The sequence below is a fragment of the Procambarus clarkii genome, chromosome 10 (genome assembly GCF_040958095.1).
Source record: "Procambarus clarkii isolate CNS0578487 chromosome 10, FALCON_Pclarkii_2.0, whole genome shotgun sequence".
NCBI lineage: Eukaryota > Metazoa > Arthropoda > Malacostraca > Decapoda > Cambaridae > Procambarus > Procambarus clarkii.
The window spans coordinates 4,120,890-4,140,690 of record NC_091159.1 but is presented as its reverse complement, the minus strand read 5'-3'; positions in this window follow the sequence as shown (position 1 = coordinate 4,140,690).

The window sequence follows — 19,801 nt, the reverse complement described above, 5'->3', positions numbered from 1 at the left end:
AAATTCGTAATTTCAAACTGCGAATACGTGCAGAGAGCCAGAGTTTGGCTCCAAAATATTTTTTCTCATTCCTCAAAATTGGGATGTTTGGGATATTTCGAACACTGCAGGGGAGTTTGTTCAAAATGTGACTCACTGCCGCTTTCAGTACTTGGCATATGTTGGGTATAAAAATCGTAATATCAAACTGCGAATACGTGCAGAGAGCCAGTATTTGGCTCCAAAATATGGCTCAGGCCTCGATATTGTGATGTTTGGGATATTTTGAAAACTGCTGGGAGGTTTGGGACAAATGCAACCAAACGCCGCTTTCAGTACTTGGCATATGTTGGGTTTAAAAAAGTGGAAATTTCAAACTGCGAATACGTGCAGAGAGCCAAAATTTGGCTCCAAAATATGGCTCAGGCCTCAAAATTTTGATATTTGGGATATTTCGAAAACTGCAGGTGAGTTTGTGCGAAATGTGACTCACTGCCGCTTTCAGGACTTGGCATATGTTGGGTATAAAATGTCGTAATTTTAAACCGCAAATACGTGCATAGAGCCAGAAGTTGGCTCCAAAATATTGCTCAGGCCTCGAAATTGGGATGTTTGAGATATTTTGAAAACTGCAAGGGGGGTTTGGGACAAATGTGACCAAACGCCGCTTTCAGTACTTGGCATATGTTGGGCATAAAAAAGTCGTAATTTCAAACTGCGTATATGAGCAGAAAGCTAGAATTTGGCTACAAAATATTGTTCAGGCCTCGAAATTGGGATATTTTGGATATTAAGAAAACTGCAGGGGAGTTTGTGCAAAATGTGACTCACTGCCGCTTTTAGGACTTGGCATATGTTGGGTATAAAATATCGTAATTTCAAACCGCGAATACGTGCATAGAGCCAGAATTTGGCTCCAAAATATGGCTCAGGCCTCGAAATTGGGATGTTTGGGATATTTTAAAAACTGCAGGGAGGTTTGGGACAAATGTGACCAAATGCCACTTTCAGTACTTGGCATATGATGGGTATAAAAAGTCGTAATTTCAAACTTCGAATACGTGCAGAGAGCCAGAATTTGGCTCCAAAATATAGCTCAGGCCTCAAAATTGGGATATTTGGGATATTTCGAAAACTGCAGGGGAGTTTGTGCGAAATGTGAATCACTGCCGCTTTCAGGACTTGGCATATGTTGGGTATAAAATGTCGTAATTTCAAACCGCGAATACGTGCATAGAGCCAGAATTTTGCTCCAAAATATGGCTCAGGCCTCGAAATTGAGATGTTTGGGATATTTTGAAAACTGCAAGGGGGATTGGGACAAATGTGACCAAAGCCGATTTCAGTACTTAGCATATGTTGGGCATAAAAAAGTCGTAATTTCAAACTGCGAATACGTGCAGAGAGCCAGAATTTGGCTCCAAAATATGGCTCAGGCCTCGAAATTGGTATATTTGGGATATTTTGAAAACTGCAGGGGAGGTTGTGCGAAATTTGACTCACTGCCGCTATCAAGACTTTGCATATGTTGGGTATAAAATTTCGTAATTTCAAACCGCGAATACGTGCATAGAGCCAGAATTTGGCTCCAATATATGGCTCAGTCCTCGAAATTGGGATGTTTGGGATATTTTTAAAACTGGAAGGGGGGTTTGTGCGAATTGTGACTCACTGCCGCTTTCAGGACTTGGCATATGTTGGGTATAAAATGTCATAATTTCAAACCGCGAATAAGTGCATAGAGCAAGAATTTGGCTCCAAAATATTGCTCAGGCCTCAAAATTGGGATGTTTGAGATATTTTGAAAACTGCAGGGGAGGTTTGGGACAAATATGACAAGACGCCTCTTTCAGTACTTGGCATATGTTGGGCATAAAAAAGTCGTAATTTCAAACTGCGAATACGTGCAGAGAGCCAGAATTTGGCTCCAAAATATGGCTCAGACCTCGAAATTGGGATGTTTGGGATATTTTGAAAACTGCAGAGGGGATTGAGACAAATGTGACCAAACGCCGCTTTCAGTACTTGGCATATGTTGGGTATAAAAAAGTGGTAATTTCAAACTGCGAATACGTGAAGAGAGCCAGAATTTGGCTCCAAATTATGGCTCAAGCCTCAAAATTGGGATATTTGGGATATTTCGAAAACTGCAGGTGAGTTTGTGCGAAATGTGACTCACTGCCGCTTTCAGGACTTGGCATATGTTGGGCATAAAAAAGTCGTAATTTCAAACTGCGAATACGTGTAGAGAGCCAGAATTTAGCTCCAAAATATGGCTCATTCCTCGATATTGTGATGTTTGGGATATTTTGAAAACTGCAGGGAGGTTTGGGATAAATGTGAACAAATGCCACTTTCAGCACTTGGCATATGTTGGGTATAAAAAGTCGTAATTTCAAACTTCGAATACGTGCAGAGAGCCAGAATTTGGCTCCAAAATATAGCTCAGGCCTCAAAATTGGGATATTTGGGATATTTCGAAAACTGCAGGGGAGTTGGTGCGAAATGTGACTCACTGCTGCTTTCAGGACTTGGCATATGTTGGGTATAAAATGTCGTAATTTCAAACCGCGAATACGTGCATAGAGCCAGATTTTGGCTCCAAAATATGGCTCAGGCCTCGAAATTGGGATGTTTGGGATTTTTTGAAAACTGTATGGGGGGTTTTGGACAAATGTGACCAAACGCCGCGTTCAGTACTTTGCATATGTTGGGTATAAAAAAGTCGTAATTTCAAACTGCGAATACGTACAGAGAGCCAGAATTTGGCTCCAAAATATGGCTCAGGCCTCGAAATTGGGATATTTGGGATATTTCGAAACATGCAGGGGAGTTTGTGCGAAATTTGACTCACTGCCGCTATCAAGACTTGGCATATGTTGGGTATAAAATGTCGTAATTTCAAACCGCGAATACGTGCATAGAGCCAGAATTTGGCTCCAAAATATGGCTCAGGCCTCGAAATTGGGATGTTTGAGATATTTTGAAAACTGCAGGGGCGGGGGGGGGGTTTGGGACAAATGTGACCAAACGCCGCTTTCAGTACTTAGCATATGTTGGGCATAAAAAAGTCGTAATTTCAAACTGCGAATACGTGCAGAGAGCCAGAATTTGGCTCCAAAATATGGCTCAGGCCTCGAAATTGGTATATTTGGGATATTTTGAAAACTGCAGGGGAGGTTGTGCGAAATTTGACTCACTGCCGCTATCAAGACTTTGCATATGTTGGGTATAAAATGTCGTAATTTCAAACCGCGAATACGTGCATAGAGCCAGAATTTGGCTCCAAAATATGGCTCAGTCCTCGAAATTGGGATGTTTGGGATATTTTTAAAACTGGAAGGGGGGTTTGTGCGAATTGTGACTCACTGCCGCTTTCAGGACTTGGCATATGTTGGGTATAAAATGTCGTAATTTCAAACCGCGAATAAGTGCATAGAGCAAGAATTTGGCTCCAAAATATTGCTCAGGCCTCAAAATTGGGATGTTTGAGATATTTTGAAAACTGCAGGGGAGGTTTGGGACAAATGTGACAAGACGCCTCTTTCAGTACTTGGCATATGTTGGGCATAAAAAAGTCGTAATTTCAAACTGCGAATACGTGCAGAGAGCCAGAATTTGGCTCCAAAATATGGCTCAGACCTCGAAATTGGGATGTTTGGGATATTTTGAAAACTGCAGAGGGGATTGAGACAAATGTGACCAAACGCCGCTTTCAGTACTTGGCATATGTTGGGTATAAAAAAGTGGTAATTTCAAACTGCGAATACGTGAAGAGAGCCAGAATTTGGCTCCAAATTATGGCTCAAGCCTCAAAATTGGGATATTTGGGATATTTCGAAAACTGCAGGTGAGTTTGTGCGAAATGTGACTCACTGCCGCTTTCAGGACTTGGCATATGTTGGGCATAAAAAATTCGTAATTTCAAACTGCGAATACGTGTAGAGAGCCAGAATTTAGCTCCAAAATATGGCTCATTCCTCGATATTGTGATGTTTGGGATATTTTGAAAACTGCAGGGAGGTTTGGGATAAATGTGAACAAATGCCACTTTCAGCACTTGGCATATGTTGGGTATAAAAAGTCGTAATTTCAAACTTCGAATACGTGCAGAGAGCCAGAATTTGGCTCCAAAATATAGCTCAGGCCTCAAAATTGGGATATTTGGGATATTTCGAAAACTGCAGGGGAGTTGGTGCGAAATGTGACTCACTGCTGCTTTCAGGACTTGGCATATGTTGGGTATAAAATGTCGTAATTTCAAACCGCGAATACGTGCATAGAGCCAGATTTTGGCTCCAAAATATGGCTCAGGCCTCGAAATTGGGATGTTTGAGATATTTTGAAAACTGCAGGGGCGGGGGGGGTTTGGGACAAATGTGACCAAACGCCGCTTTCAGTACTTTGCATATGTTGGGTATAAAAAAGTCGTAATTTCAAACTGCGAATACGTACAGAGAGCCAGAATTTGGCTCCAAAATATGGCTCAGGCCTCGAAATTGGGATATTTGGGATATTTCGAAACATGCAGGGGAGTTTGTGCGAAATTTGACTCACTGCCGCTATCAAGTCTTGGCATATGTTGGGTATAAAATGTCGTAATTTCAAACCGCGAATACGTGCATAGAGCCAGAATTTGGCTCCAAAATATGGCTCAGGCCTCGAAATTGGGATGTTTGAGATATTTTGAAAACTGCAGGGGCGGGGGGGGGTTTGGGACAAATGTGACCAAACGCCGCTTTCAGTACTTAGCATATGTTGGGCATAAAAAAGTCGTAATTTCAAACTGCGAATACGTGCAGAAAGCTAGAATTTGGCTCCAAAATATTGTTCAGGCCTCGAAATTGGGATATTTTGGATATTTAGAAAACTGCAGGGGAGTTTGTGCAAAATGTGACTCACTGCCGCTTTCAGGACTTGGCATATGTTGGGTATAAAATATCGTAATTTCAAACCACGAATACGTGCATAGAGCCAGAATTGGGCTCCAAAATATGGCTCATGCCTCGAAATTGGGTTGTTTGGGATATTTTGAAAACTGCAGGGAGGTTTGGGACAAATGTGACGAAACGCCGCTTTCAGTACTTGGCATATGTTGGGTATATAAATTCGTAATTTCAAACTGCGAATACGTGCAGAGAGCCAGAATTTGGCTCCAAAATATAGCTCAGGCCTCAAAATTGGGATATTTGGGATATTTCGAAAACTGCAGGTGAGTTTGTGCGAAATGTGACTCACTGCCTCTTTCAGGACTTCACATATGTTGGGTATAAAATGTCGTAATTTCAAACCGCGAATACGTGCATAGAGCCAGAATTTGGCTCCAAAATATGGGTCAGGCCTCGAAATTGGGATGTTTGAGATATTTTGAAAACTGCAGGGGGGGTTTGGGACAAATGTGACCAAACTCCGCTTTCAGTACTTGGCATATATTGGGTATAAAAAAGTCGTAATTTCAAACTGCAAATACGTGCAGAGAGCCAGAGTTTGGCTCCAAAATATTTTTTCTCAGGCCTCGAAATTGGGATGTTTGGGATATTTCGAACACTGCAGGGGAGTTTGTGCAAAATGTGACTCACTGCCGCTTTCAGTACTTGGCATATGTTAGGTATAAAAATCGTAATATCAAACTGCGAATACGTGCAGAGAGCCAGTATTTGGCTCCAAAATATGGCTCAGGCCTCGATATTGTGATGTTTGGGATATTTTGAAAACTGCTGTGAGGTTTGGGACAAATGCAACCGAACGCCGCTTTCAGTACTTGGCATATGTTGGGTTTAAAAAAGTGGAAATTTCAAACTGCGAATACGTGCAGAGAGCCAAAATTTGGCTCCAAAATATGGCTCAGTCCTCAAAATTTTGATATTTGGGATAATTTGAAAACTGCAGGTGAGTTTGTGCGAAATGTGACTCACTGCCGCTTTCAGGACTTGGCATATGTTGGGTATAAAATATCGTAATTTTAAACTGCGAATACGTGCATAGAGCCAGAATTTGGCTTCAAAATATTGCTCAGGCCTCGAAATTGGGATGTTTGAGATATTTTTAAAACTGCAAGGGGGGTTTGGGACAAATGTGACCCATCGCCGCTTTCAGTACTTGGCATATGTTGGGCATAAAAAAGTCGTAATTTCAAACTGCGAATATGAGCAGAAAGCAAGAATTTGGCTCCAAAATATTGTTCAGGCCTCGAAATTGGGATATTTTGGATATTTAGAAAACTGCAGGGGAGTTTGTGCAAAATGTGACTCACTGCCGCTTTCAGGACTTGGCATATGTTGGGTATAAAATATCGTAATTTCAATCCGCGAATACGTGCATAGAGCCAGAATTTGGCTCCAAAATATGGCTCATGCCTCGAAATTGGGTTGTTTGGGATATTTTGAAAACTGCAGGGAGGTTTGGGACAAATGTGACAAAATGCCACTTTCAGTACTTGGCATATGATGGGTATAAAAAGTCGTAATTTCAAACTTCGAATATGTGCAGACAGCCAGAATTTGGCTCCAAAATATAGCTCAGGCCTGAAAATTGGGATATTTGGGATATTTCGAAAACAGCAAGGGAGTTTGTGCGAAATGTGAATCACTGCCGCTTTCAGGACTTGGCATATGTTGGGTATAAAATGTCGTAATTTTAAACCGCGAATACATGCATAGAGCCAGAATTTTGCTCCAAAATATGGCTCAGGCCTCGAAATTGAGATGTTTGGGATATTTTGAAAACTGCAAGGGGGATTGGGACAAATGTGACCATCGCCGCTTTCACTACTTGGCATATGTTGGGCATAAAAAAGTCGTAATTTCAAACTGCGAATACGTGCAGAAAGCTAGAATTTGGCTCCAAAATATTGCTCAGGCCTCGAAATTGGGATGTTTGAGATATTTTGAAAACTGCAGGGGAGTTTGTGCGAAATGTGACTCACTGCCGCTTTCAGGACTTTGCATATGTTTGGTATAAAATGTCGTAATTTTAAACCGCGAATACGTGCATAGAGCCAGAATTTGGCTCCAAAATATTGCTCAGGCCTCGAAATTGGGATGTTTGAGATATTTTGAAAACTGCAAGGGGGGTTTGGGACAAATGTGACCCTCGCCGCTTTCACTACTTGGCATATGTTGGGCATAAAAAAGTCGTAATTTCAAACTGCGAATATGTGCAGAAAGCTAGAATTTGGCTCCAAAATATTGTTCAGGCCTCGAAATTGGGATATTTGGGATATTTAGAAAACTGCAGGCGAGTTTGTGCAAAATGTGCCTCACTGCCGCTTTCAGGAGATGGCATATGTTGGGTATAAAATATCGTAATTTCAAACCGCGAATACGTGCATAGAGCCAGAATTTGGCTCCAAAATATTGCTCAGGCCTCGAAATTAGGATGTTTGAGATATTTTGAAAACTGCAGGGGGGGGAGGGTTGGGACAAATGTGACCAAACGCTGCTTTCAGTACTTAGCATATGTTGGGCATAAAAAAGTCGTAATTTCAAACTGCGAATACGTGCAGAGAGCCAGAATTTGGCTCCAAAATATTGCTCAGGCCTCGAAATTGGGATGTTTGGGATATTTTGAAAACTGCAGGGAGGATTGAGACAAATGTGACCAAACGCCGCTTTCAGTACTTAGCATATGTTGGGCATAAAAAAGTCGTAATTTCAAACTGCGAATACGTGCAGAAAGCTAGAATTTGGCTCCAAAATATTGTTCAGGCCTCGAAATTGGGATATTTTGGATATTTAGAAAACTGCAGGGGAGTTTGTGCAAAATGTGACTCACTGCCGCTTTCAGGACTTGGCATATGTTGGGTATAAAATATCGTAATTTCAAACCACGAATACGTGCATAGAGCCAGAATTGGGCTCCAAAATATGGCTCATGCCTCGAAATTGGGTTGTTTGGGATATTTTGAAAACTGCAGGGAGGTTTGGGACAAATGTGACGAAACGCCGCTTTCAGTACTTGGCATATGTTGGGTATATAAATTCGTAATTTCAAACTGCGAATACGTGCAGAGAGCCAGAATTTGGCTCCAAAATATAGCTCAGGCCTCAAAATTGGGATATTTGGGATATTTCGAAAACTGCAGGTGAGTTTGTGCGAAATGTGACTCACTGCCTCTTTCAGGACTTCACATATGTTGGGTATAAAATGTCGTAATTTCAAACCGCGAATACGTGCATAGAGCCAGAATTTGGCTCCAAAATATGGGTCAGGCCTCGAAATTGGGATGTTTGAGATATTTTGAAAACTGCAGGGGGGGTTTGGGACAAATGTGACCAAACTCCGCTTTCAGTACTTGGCATATATTGGGTATAAAAAAGTCGTAATTTCAAACTGCAAATACGTGCAGAGAGCCAGAGTTTGGCTCCAAAATATTTTTTCTCAGGCCTCGAAATTGGGATGTTTGGGATATTTCGAACACTGCAGGGGAGTTTGTGCAAAATGTGACTCACTGCCGCTTTCAGTACTTGGCATATGTTAGGTATAAAAATCGTAATATCAAACTGCGAATTCGTGCAGAGAGCCAGTATTTGGCTCCAAAATATGGCTCAGGCCTCGATATTGTGATGTTTGGGATATTTTGAAAACTGCTGTGAGGTTTGGGACAAATGCAACCGAACGCCGCTTTCAGTACTTGGCATATGTTGGGTTTAAAAAAGTGGAAATTTCAAACTGCGAATACGTGCAGAGAGCCAAAATTTGGCTCCAAAATATGGCTCAGTCCTCAAAATTTTGATATTTGGGATAATTTGAAAACTGCAGGTGAGTTTGTGCGAAATGTGACTCACTGCCGCTTTCAGGACTTGGCATATGTTGGGTATAAAATATCGTAATTTTAAACTGCGAATACGTGCATAGAGCCAGAATTTGGCTTCAAAATATTGCTCAGGCCTCGAAATTGGGATGTTTGAGATATTTTTAAAACTGCAAGGGGGGTTTGGGACAAATGTGACCCATCGCCGCTTTCAGTACTTGGCATATGTTGGGCATAAAAAAGTCGTAATTTCAAACTGCGAATATGAGCAGAAAGCAAGAATTTGGCTCCAAAATATTGTTCAGGCCTCGAAATTGGGATATTTTGGATATTTAGAAAACTGCAGGGGAGTTTGTGCAAAATGTGACTCACTGCCGCTTTCAGGACTTGGCATATGTTGGGTATAAAATATCGTAATTTCAATCCGCGAATACGTGCATAGAGCCAGAATTTGGCTCCAAAATATGGCTCATGCCTCGAAATTGGGTTGTTTGGGATATTTTGAAAACTGCAGGGAGGTTTGGGACAAATGTGACAAAATGCCACTTTCAGTACTTGGCATATGATGGGTATAAAAAGTCGTAATTTCAAACTTCGAATATGTGCAGACAGCCAGAATTTGGCTCCAAAATATAGCTCAGGCCTGAAAATTGGGATATTTGGGATATTTCGAAAACAGCAAGGGAGTTTGTGCGAAATGTGAATCACTGCCGCTTTCAGGACTTGGCATATGTTGGGTATAAAATGTCGTAATTTTAAACCGCGAATACATGCATAGAGCCAGAATTTTGCTCCAAAATATGGCTCAGGCCTCGAAATTGAGATGTTTGGGATATTTTGAAAACTGCAAGGGGGATTGGGACAAATGTGACCATCGCCGCTTTCACTACTTGGCATATGTTGGGCATAAAAAAGTCGTAATTTCAAACTGCGAATACGTGCAGAAAGCTAGAATTTGGCTCCAAAATATTGCTCAGGCCTCGAAATTGGGATGTTTGAGATATTTTGAAAACTGCAGGGGAGTTTGTGCGAAATGTGACTCACTGCCGCTTTCAGGACTTTGCATATGTTTGGTATAAAATGTCGTAATTTTAAACCGCGAATACGTGCATAGAGCCAGAATTTGGCTCCAAAATATTGCTCAGGCCTCGAAATTGGGATGTTTGAGATATTTTGAAAACTGCAAGGGGGGTTTGGGACAAATGTGACCATCGCCGCTTTCACTACTTGGCATATGTTGGGCATAAAAAAGTCGTAATTTCAAACTGCGAATATGTGCAGAAAGCTAGAATTTGGCTCCAAAATATTGTTCAGGCCTCGAAATTGGGATATTTGGGATATTTAGAAAACTGCAGGCGAGTTTGTGCAAAATGTGCCTCACTGCCGCTTTCAGGAGATGGCATATGTTGGGTATAAAATATCGTAATTTCAAACCGCGAATACGTGCATAGAGCCAGAATTTGGCTCCAAAATATTGCTCAGGCCTCGAAATTAGGATGTTTGAGATATTTTGAAAACTGCAGGGGGGGGAGGGTTGGGACAAATGTGACCAAACGCTGCTTTCAGTACTTAGCATATGTTGGGCATAAAAAAGTCGTAATTTCAAACTGCGAATACGTGCAGAGAGCCAGAATTTGGCTCCAAAATATTGCTCAGGCCTCGAAATTGGGATGTTTGGGATATTTTGAAAACTGCAGGGAGGATTGAGACAAATGTGACCAAACGCCGCTTTCAGTACTTAGCATATGTTGGGCATAAAAAAGTCGTAATTTCAAACTGCGAATACGTGCAGAAAGCTAGAATTTGGCTCCAAAATATTGTTCAGGCCTCGAAATTGGGATATTTGGGATATTTAGAAAACTGCAGGGGAGTTTGTGCGAAATGTGACTCACTGCCTCTTTCAGGACTTCACATATGTTGGGTATAAAATGTCGTAATTTCAAACCGCGAATACGTGCATAGAGCCAGAATTTGGCTCCAAAATATGGGTCAGGCCTCGAAATTGGGATGTTTGAGATATTTTGAAAACTGCAGGGGGGGGGTTTGGGACAAATGTGACCAAACTCCGCTTTCAGTACTTGGCATATATTGGGTATAAAAAAGTCGTAATTTCAAACTGCAAATACGTGCAGAGAGCCAGAGTTTGGCTCCAAAATATTTTTTCTCAGGCCTCGAAATTGGGATGTTTGGGATATTTCGAACACTGCAGGGGAGTTTGTGCAAAATGTGACTCACTGCCGCTTTCAGTACTTGGCATATGTTAGGTATAAAAATCGTAATATCAAACTGCGAATACGTGCAGAGAGCCAGTATTTGGCTCCAAAATATGGCTCAGGCCTCGATATTGTGATGTTTGGGATATTTTGAAAACTGCTGTGAGGTTTGGGACAAATGCAACCGAACGCCGCTTTCAGTACATGGCATATGTTGGGTTTAAAAAAGTGGAAATTTCAAACTGCGAATACGTGCAGAGAGCCAAAATTTGGCTCCAAAATATGGCTAAGTCCTCAAAATTTTGATATTTGGGATATTTCGAAAACTGCAGGTGAGTTTGTGCGAAATGTGACTCACTGCCGCTTTCAGGACTTGGCATATGTTGGGTATAAAATATCGTAATTTTAAACTGCGAATACGTGCATAGAGCCAGAATTTGGCTTCAAAATATTGGTCAGGCCTCGAAATTGGGATGTTTGAGATATTTTTAAAACTGCAAGGGGGGTTTGGGACAAATGTGACCCATCGCCGCTTTCAGTACTTGGCATATGTTGGGCATAAAAAATCGTAATTTCAAACTGCGAATATGAGCAGAAAGCAAGAATTTGGCTCCAAAATATTGTTCAGGCCTCGAAATTGGGATATTTTGGATATTTAGAAAACTGCAGGGGAGTTTGTGCAAAATGTGACTCACTGCCGCTTTCAGGACTTGGCATATGTTGGGTATAAAATATCGTAATTTCAATCCGCGAATACGTGCATAGAGCCAGAATTTGGCTCCAAAATATGGCTCATGCCTCGAAATTGGGTTGTTTGGGATATTTTGAAAACTGCAGGGAGGTTTGGGACAAATGTGACCAAATGCCACTTTCAGTACTTGGCATATGATGGGTATAAAAAGTCGTAATTTCAAACTTCGAATATGTGCAGAGAGCCAGAATTTGGCTCCAAAATATAGCTCAGGCTGAAAATTGGGATATTTGGGATATTTCGAAAACAGCAAGGGAGTTTGTGCGAAATGTGAATCACTGCCGCTTTCAGGACTTGGCATATGTTGGGTATAAAATGTCGTAATTTCAAACCGCGAATACATGCATAGAGCCAGAATTTTGCTCCAAAATATGGCTCAGGCCTCGAAATTGAGATGTTTGGGATATTTTGAAAACTGCAAGGGGGATTGGGACAAATGTGACCAAAGCCGCTTTCAGTACTTAGCATATGTTGGGCATAAAAAAGTCGTAATTTCAAACTGCGAATACGTGCAGAAAGCTAGAATTTGGCTCCAAAATATTGCTCAGGCCTCGAAATTGGGATGTTTGAGATATTTTGAAAACTGCAGGGGAGTTTGTGCGAAATGTGACTCACTGCCGCTTTCAGGACTTTGCATATGTTTGGTATAAAATGTCGTAATTTAAAACCGCGAATACGTGCATAGAGCCAGAATTTGGCTCCAAAATATTGCTCAGGCCTCGAAATTGGGATGTTTGAGATATTTTGAAAACTGCAAGGGGGGTTTGGGACAAATGTGACCATCGCCGCTTTCACTACTTGGCATATGTTGGGCATAAAAAAGTCGTAATTTCAAACTGCGAATATGTGCAGAAAGCTAGAATTTGGCTCCAAAATATTGTTCAGGCCTCGAAATTGGGATATTTGGGATATTTAGAAAACTGCAGGCGAGTTTGTGCAAAATGTGCCTCACTGCCGCTTTCAGGAGATGGCATATGTTGGGTATAAAATATCGTAATTTCAAACCGCGAATACGTGCATAGAGCCAGAATTTGGCTCCAAAATATTGCTCAGGCCTCGAAATTAGGATGTTTGAGATATTTTGAAAACTGCAGGGGGGGGGGGGGTTGGGACAAATGTGACCAAACGCTGCTTTCAGTACTTAGCATATGTTGGGCATAAAAAAGTCGTAATTTCAAACTGCGAATACGTGCAGAGAGCCAGAATTTGGCTCCAAAATATTGCTCAGGCCTCGAAATTGGGATGTTTGGGATATTTTGAAAACTGCAGGGAGGATTGAGACAAATGTGACCAAACGCCGCTTTCAGTACTTAGCATATGTTGGGCATAAAAAAGTCGTAATTTCAAACTGCGAATACGTGCAGAAAGCTAGAATTTGGCTCCAAAATATTGTTCAGGCCTCGAAATTGGGATATTTGGGATATTTAGAAAACTGCAGGGGAGTTTGTGCGAAATGTGACTCACTGCCTCTTTCAGGACTTCACATATGTTGGGTATAAAATGTCGTAATTTCAAACCGCGAATACGTGCATAGAGCCAGAATTTGGCTCCAAAATATGGGTCAGGCCTCGAAATTGGGATATTTGAGATATTTTGAAAACTGCAGGGGGGGTTTGGGACAAATGTGACCAAACTCCGCTTTCAGTACTTGGCATATATTGGGTATAAAAAAGTCGTAATTTCAAACTGCAAATACGTGCAGAGAGCCAGAGTTTGGCTCCAAAATATTTTTTCTCAGGCCTCGAAATTGGGATGTTTGGGATATTTCGAACACTGCAGGGGAGTTTGTGCAAAATGTGACTCACTGCCGCTTTCAGTACTTGGCATATGTTAGGTATAAAAATCGTAATATCAAACTGCGAATACGTGCAGAGAGCCAGTATTTGGCTCCAAAATATGGCTCAGGCCTCGATATTGTGATGTTTGGGATATTTTGAAAACTGCTGTGAGGTTTGGGACAAATGCAACCGAACGCCGCTTTCAGTACTTGGCATATGTTGGGTTTAAAAAAGTGGAAATTTCAAACTGCGAATACGTGCAGAGAGCCAAAATTTGGCTCCAAAATATGGCTCAGTCCTCAAAATTTTGATATTTGGGATATTTCGAAAACTGCAGGTGAGTTTGTGCGAAATGTGACTCACTGCCGCTTTCAGGACTTGGCATATGTTGGGTATAAAATATCGTAATTTTAAACTGCGAATACGTGCATAGAGCCAGAATTTGGCTTCAAAATATTGCTCAGGCCTCGAAATTGGGATGTTTGAGATATTTTTAAAACTGCAAGGGGGGTTTGGGACAAATGTGACCCATCGCCGCTTTCAGTACTTGGCATATGTTGGGCATAAAAAAGTCGTAATTTCAAACTGCGAATATGAGCAGAAAGAAAGAATTTGGCTCCAAAATATTGTTCAGGCCTCGAAATTGGGATATTTTGGATATTTAGAAAACTGCAGGGGAGTTTGTGCAAAATGTGACTCACTGCCGCTTTCAGGACTTGGCATATGTTGGGTATAAAATATCGTAATTTTAATCCGCGAATACGTGCATAGAGCCAGAATTTGGCTCCAAAATATGGCTCATGCCTCGAAATTGGGTTGTTTGGGATATTTTGAAAACAGCAGGGAGGTTTGGGACAAATGTGACCAAATGCCACTTTCAGTACTTGGCATATGATGGGTATAAAAAGTCGTAATTTCAAACTTCGAATATGTGCAGAGAGCCAGAATTTGGCTCCAAAATATAGCTCAGGCCTCAAAATTGGGATATTTGGGATATTTCGAAAACAGCAAGGGAGTTTGTGCGAAATGTGAATCACTGCCGCTTTCAGGACTTGGCATATGTTGGGTATAAAATGTCGTAATTTCAAACCGCGAATACATGCATAGAGCCAGAATTTTGCTCCAAAATATGGCTCAGGCCTCGAAATTGAGATGTTTGGGATATTTTGAAAACTGCAAGGGGTATTGGGACAAATGTGACCAAAGCCGCTTTCAGTACTTAGCATATGTTGGGCATAAAAAAGTCGTAATTTCAAACTGCGAATACGTGCAGAAAGCTAGAATTTGGCTCCAAAATATTGCTCAGGCCTCGAAATTGGGATGTTTGAGATATTTTGAAAACTGCAGGGGAGTTTGTGCGAAATGTGACTCACTGCCGCTTTCAGGACTTTGCATATGTTTGGTATAAAATGTCGTAATTTTAAACCGCGAATACGTGCATAGAGCCAGAATTGGGCTCCAAAATATTACTCAGGCCTCGAAATTGGGATGTTTGAGATATTTTGAAAACTGCAAGGGGGGTTTGGGACAAATGTGACCATCGCCGCTTTCACTACTTTGGCATATGTTGGGCATAAAAAAGTCGTAATTTCAAACAGCGAATATGTGCAGAAAGCTAGAATTTGGCTCCAAAATATTGTTAAGGCCTCGAAATTGGGATATTTGGGATATTTAGAAAACTGCAGGCGAGTTTGTGCAAAATGTGCCTCACTGCCGCTTTCAGGAGATGGCATATGTTGGGTATAAAATATCGTAATTTCAAACCGCGAATACGTGCATAGAGCCAGAATTTGGCTCCAAAATATTGCTCAGGCCTCGAAATTAGGATGTTTGAGATATTTTGAAAACTGCAGGGGGGGGGGGGGGGACAAATGTGACCAAACGCTGCTTTCAGTACTTAGCATATGTTGGGCATAAAAAAGTCGTAATTTCAAACTGCGAATACGTGCAGAGAGCCAGAATTTGGCTCCAAAATATTGCTCAGGCCTCGAAATATGGATGTTTGGGATATTTTGAAAACTGCAGGGGAGTTTGTGCAAAATGTGACTCACAGCCGCTTTCAGGACTTGGCATATGTTGGGTATAATATATCGTAATTTCAAACCGCGAAAACGTGCATAGAGCCAGAATTTGGCTCTAAAATATGGCTCAGGCCTCGAAATTGGGATGTTTAGGATATTTTGAAAACTGCAGGGAGGTTTGGGACAAATGTGACGAAACGCCGCTTTCAGTACTTGGCATATATTGGGTATATAAATTCGTATTTTCAAACTGCGAATACGTGCAGAGAACCAGAATTTGGCTCCAAAATATGGCTCATGCCTCGAAATTGGGATGTTTGGAATATTTTGAAAACTGCAGGGAGGTTTGGGACAAATGTGACCAAATGCCACTTTCAGTAATTGGCATATGTTGGATATAAAAAGTCGTAACTTCAAACTTCGAATACGTGCAGAGTGCCAGAATTTGGCTCCAAAATATAGCTCAGTCCTCAAAATTGGGATATTTGGGATATTTCGAAAACTGCAGGGGAGTTTGTGCGAAATGTGAATCACTGCCGCGTACAGGACTTGGCATATGTTGGGTATAAAATGTCGTAATTTCAAACCGCAAATACGTGCATAAAGCCAGAATTTGGCTCCAAAATATGGGTCAGGCCTCGAAATTGGGATGTTTGAGATATTTTTAAAACTGCAAGGGGGGTTTGTGCGAAATGTGACTCACTGCCGCTTTCAGGACTTGGCATATGTTGGGTATAAAATGTTGTAATTTCAAACCGCGAATACGTGCATAGAGCCAGAATTTGGCTCCAAAATATTGCTCAGGCCTCGAAATTGGGATGTTTGGGATATTTTGAAAACTGCAGGGAGGTTTGGGACAAATGTGACGAAACGTCGCTTTCAGTACTTGGCATATGTTGGGTATATAAATTCGTAATTTCAAACTGCGAATACGTGCAGAGAGCCAGAATTTGGCTCCAAAATATGCCTCATGCCTCGAAATTGGGATGTTTGGGGATATTTTCAAAACTGCAGGGAGGTTTGGGACAAATGTGACCAAATGCCACTTTCAGTACTTGGCATATGATGGGTATAAAAAGTCGTAATTTCAAACTTCGAATACGTGCAGAGAGCCAGAATTTGGCTCCAAAATATAGCTCAGGCCTCAAAATTGGGATATTTGGGATATTTCGAAAACAGCAAGGGAGTTTGTGCGAAATGTGAATCACTGCCGCTTTCAGGACTTGGCATTTGTTGGGTATAAAATGTCGTAATTTCAAACCGCGAATACATGCATAGAGCCAGAATTTTGCTCCAAAATATGGCTCAGGCTTCGAAATTGAGATGTTTGGGATATTTTGAAAACTGCAAGGGGGATTGAGACAAATGTGACCAAAGCCGCTTTCAGTACTTAGCATATGTTGGGTATAAAATGTCGTTATTTCAAACCGCGAATACGTGCATAGAGACAGAATTTGGCTCCAAAATATGGGTCAGGCCTCGAAATTGGGATGTTTGAGATATTTTGAAAACTGCAGGGGGGGTTTGGGACAAATGTGACCAAACTCCGCTTTCAGTACTTGGCATATATTGGGTATAAAAAAGTCGTAATTTCAAACTGCAAATACGTGCAGAGAGCCAGAGTTTGGCTCCAAAATATTTTTTCTCAGGCCTCGAAATTGAGATGTTTGGGATATTTCGAACACTGCAGGGGAGTTTGTGCAAAATGTGACTCACTGCCGCTTTCAGTACTTGGCATATGTTGGGTATAAAAATCGTAATATCAAACTGCGAATACGTGCAGAGAGCCAGTATTTGGCTCCAAAATATGGCTCAGGCCTCGATATTGTGATGTTTGGGATATTTTGAAAATTGCTGTGAGGTTTGGGACAAATGCCACCAAACGCCGCTTTCAGTACTTGGCATATGTTGGGTTTAAAAAAGTGGAAATTTCAAACTGCGAATACGTGCAGAGAGCCAAAATTTGGCTCCAAAATATGGCTCAGTCCTCAAAATTTTGATATTTGGGATATTTCGAAAAATGCAAGTGAGTTTGTGCGAAATGTGACTCACTGCCGCTCTCAGGACTTGGCATATGTTGGGTATAAAATATCGTAATTTTAAACTGCGAATACGTGCATAGAGCAAGAATTTGGCTCCAAAATATTGCTCAGGCCTCGAAATTGGGATGTTTGAGATATTTTAAAAACTGCAAGGGGGGTTTGGGACAAATGTGACCCATCGCCGCTTTCAGTACTTGGCATATGTTGGGCGTAAAAAAGGCCTAATTTCAAACTGCGAATATGAGCAGAAAGCAAGAATTTGGCTCCAAAATATTGTTCAGGCCTCGAAATTGGGATATTTTGGATATTTAGAAAACTGCAGGGGAGTTTGTGCAAAATGTGACTCACTGCCGCTTTCAGGACTTGGCATATGTTGGGTATAAAATATCGTAATTTCAATCCGCGAATACGTGCATAGAGCCAGAATTTGGCTCCAAAATATAGCTCATGCCTCGAAATTGGGATGTTTGAGATATTTTGAAAACTGCAGGGGGGGGGGGGTTTGGGACAAATGTGACCAAACGCCGCTTTCAGTACTTAGCATATGTTGGGCATAAAAAAGTCGTAACTTCAAACTTCGAATACGTGCAGAGTGCCAGAATTTGGCTCCAAAATATAGCTCAGGCCTCAAAATTGGGATATTTGGGATATTTCGAAAACTGCAGGTGAGTTTGTGCGAAATGTGACTCACTGCCTCTTTCAGGACTTCACATATGTTGGGTATAAAATGTCGTAATTTCAAACCGCGAATACGTGCATAGAGCCAGAATTTGGCTCCAAAATATGGGTCAGGCCTCGAAATTGGGATATTTTGGATATTTAGAAAACTGCAGGGGAGTTTGTGCAAAATGTGACTCACTGCCGCTTTCAGGACTTGGCATTTGTTGGGTATAAAATATCGTAATTTCAATCCGCGAATACGTGCATAGAGCCAGAATTTGGCTCCAAAATATGGCTCATGCCTCGAAATTGGGTTGTTTGGGATATTTTGAAAACTGCAGGGAGGTTTGGGACAAATGTGACCAAATGCCACTTTCAGTACTTGGCATATGATGGGTATAAAAAGTCGTAATTTCAAACTTCGAATATGTGCAGAGAGCCAGAATTTGGCTCCAAAATATAGCTCAGGCCTCAAAATTGGGATATTTGGGATATTTCGAAAACAGCAAGGGAGTTTGTGCGAAATGTGAATCACTGCCGCTTTCAGGACTTGGCATATGTTGGGTATAAAATGTCGTAATTTCAAACCGCGAATACATGCATAGAGCCAGAATTTTGCTCCAAAATATGGCTCAGGCCTCGAAATTGAGATGTTTGGGATATTTTGAAAACTGCAGGGAGGTTTGGGACAAATGTGACGAAACGCCGCTTTCAGTACTTGGCATATATTGGGTATATAAATTCGTATTTTCAAACTGCGAATACGTGCAGAGAACCAGAATTTGGCTCCAAAATATGGCTCATGCCTCGAAATTGGGATGTTTGGAATATTTTGAAAACTGCAGGGAGGTTTGGGACAAATGTGACCAAATGCCACTTTCAGTAATTGGCATATGTTGGATATAAAAAGTCGTAACTTCAAACATCGAATACGTGCAGAGTGCCAGAATTTGGCTCCAAAATATAGCTCAGTCCTCAAAATTGGGATATTTGGGATATTTCGAAAACTGCAGGGGAGTTTGTGCGAAATGTGAATCACTGCCGCGTACAGGACTTGGCATATGTTGGGTATAAAATGTCGTAATTTCAAACCGCAAATACGTGCATAGAGCCAGAATTTGGCTCCAAAATATGGGTCAGGCCTCGAAATTGGGATGTTTGAGATATTTTTAAAACTGCAAGGGGGGTTTGTGCGAAATGTGACTCACTGCCGCTTTCAGGACTTGGCATATGTTGGGTATAAAATGTTGTAATTTCAAACCGCGAATACGTGCATAGAGCCAGAATTTGGCTCCAAAATATTGCTCAGGCCTCGAAATTGGGATGTTTGGGATATTTTGAAAACTGCAGGGAGGTTTGGGACAAATGTGACGAAACGTCGCTTTCAGTACTTGGCATATGTTGGGTATATAAATTCGTATTTTCAAACTGCGAATACGTGCAGAGAACCAAAATTTGGCTCCAAAATATGGCTCAGTCCTCAAAATTTTGATATTTGGGATATTTCGAAAAATGCAAGTGAGTTTGTGCGAAATGTGACTCACTGCCGCTCTCAGGACTTGGCATATGTTGGGTATAAAATATCGTAATTTTAAACTGCGAATA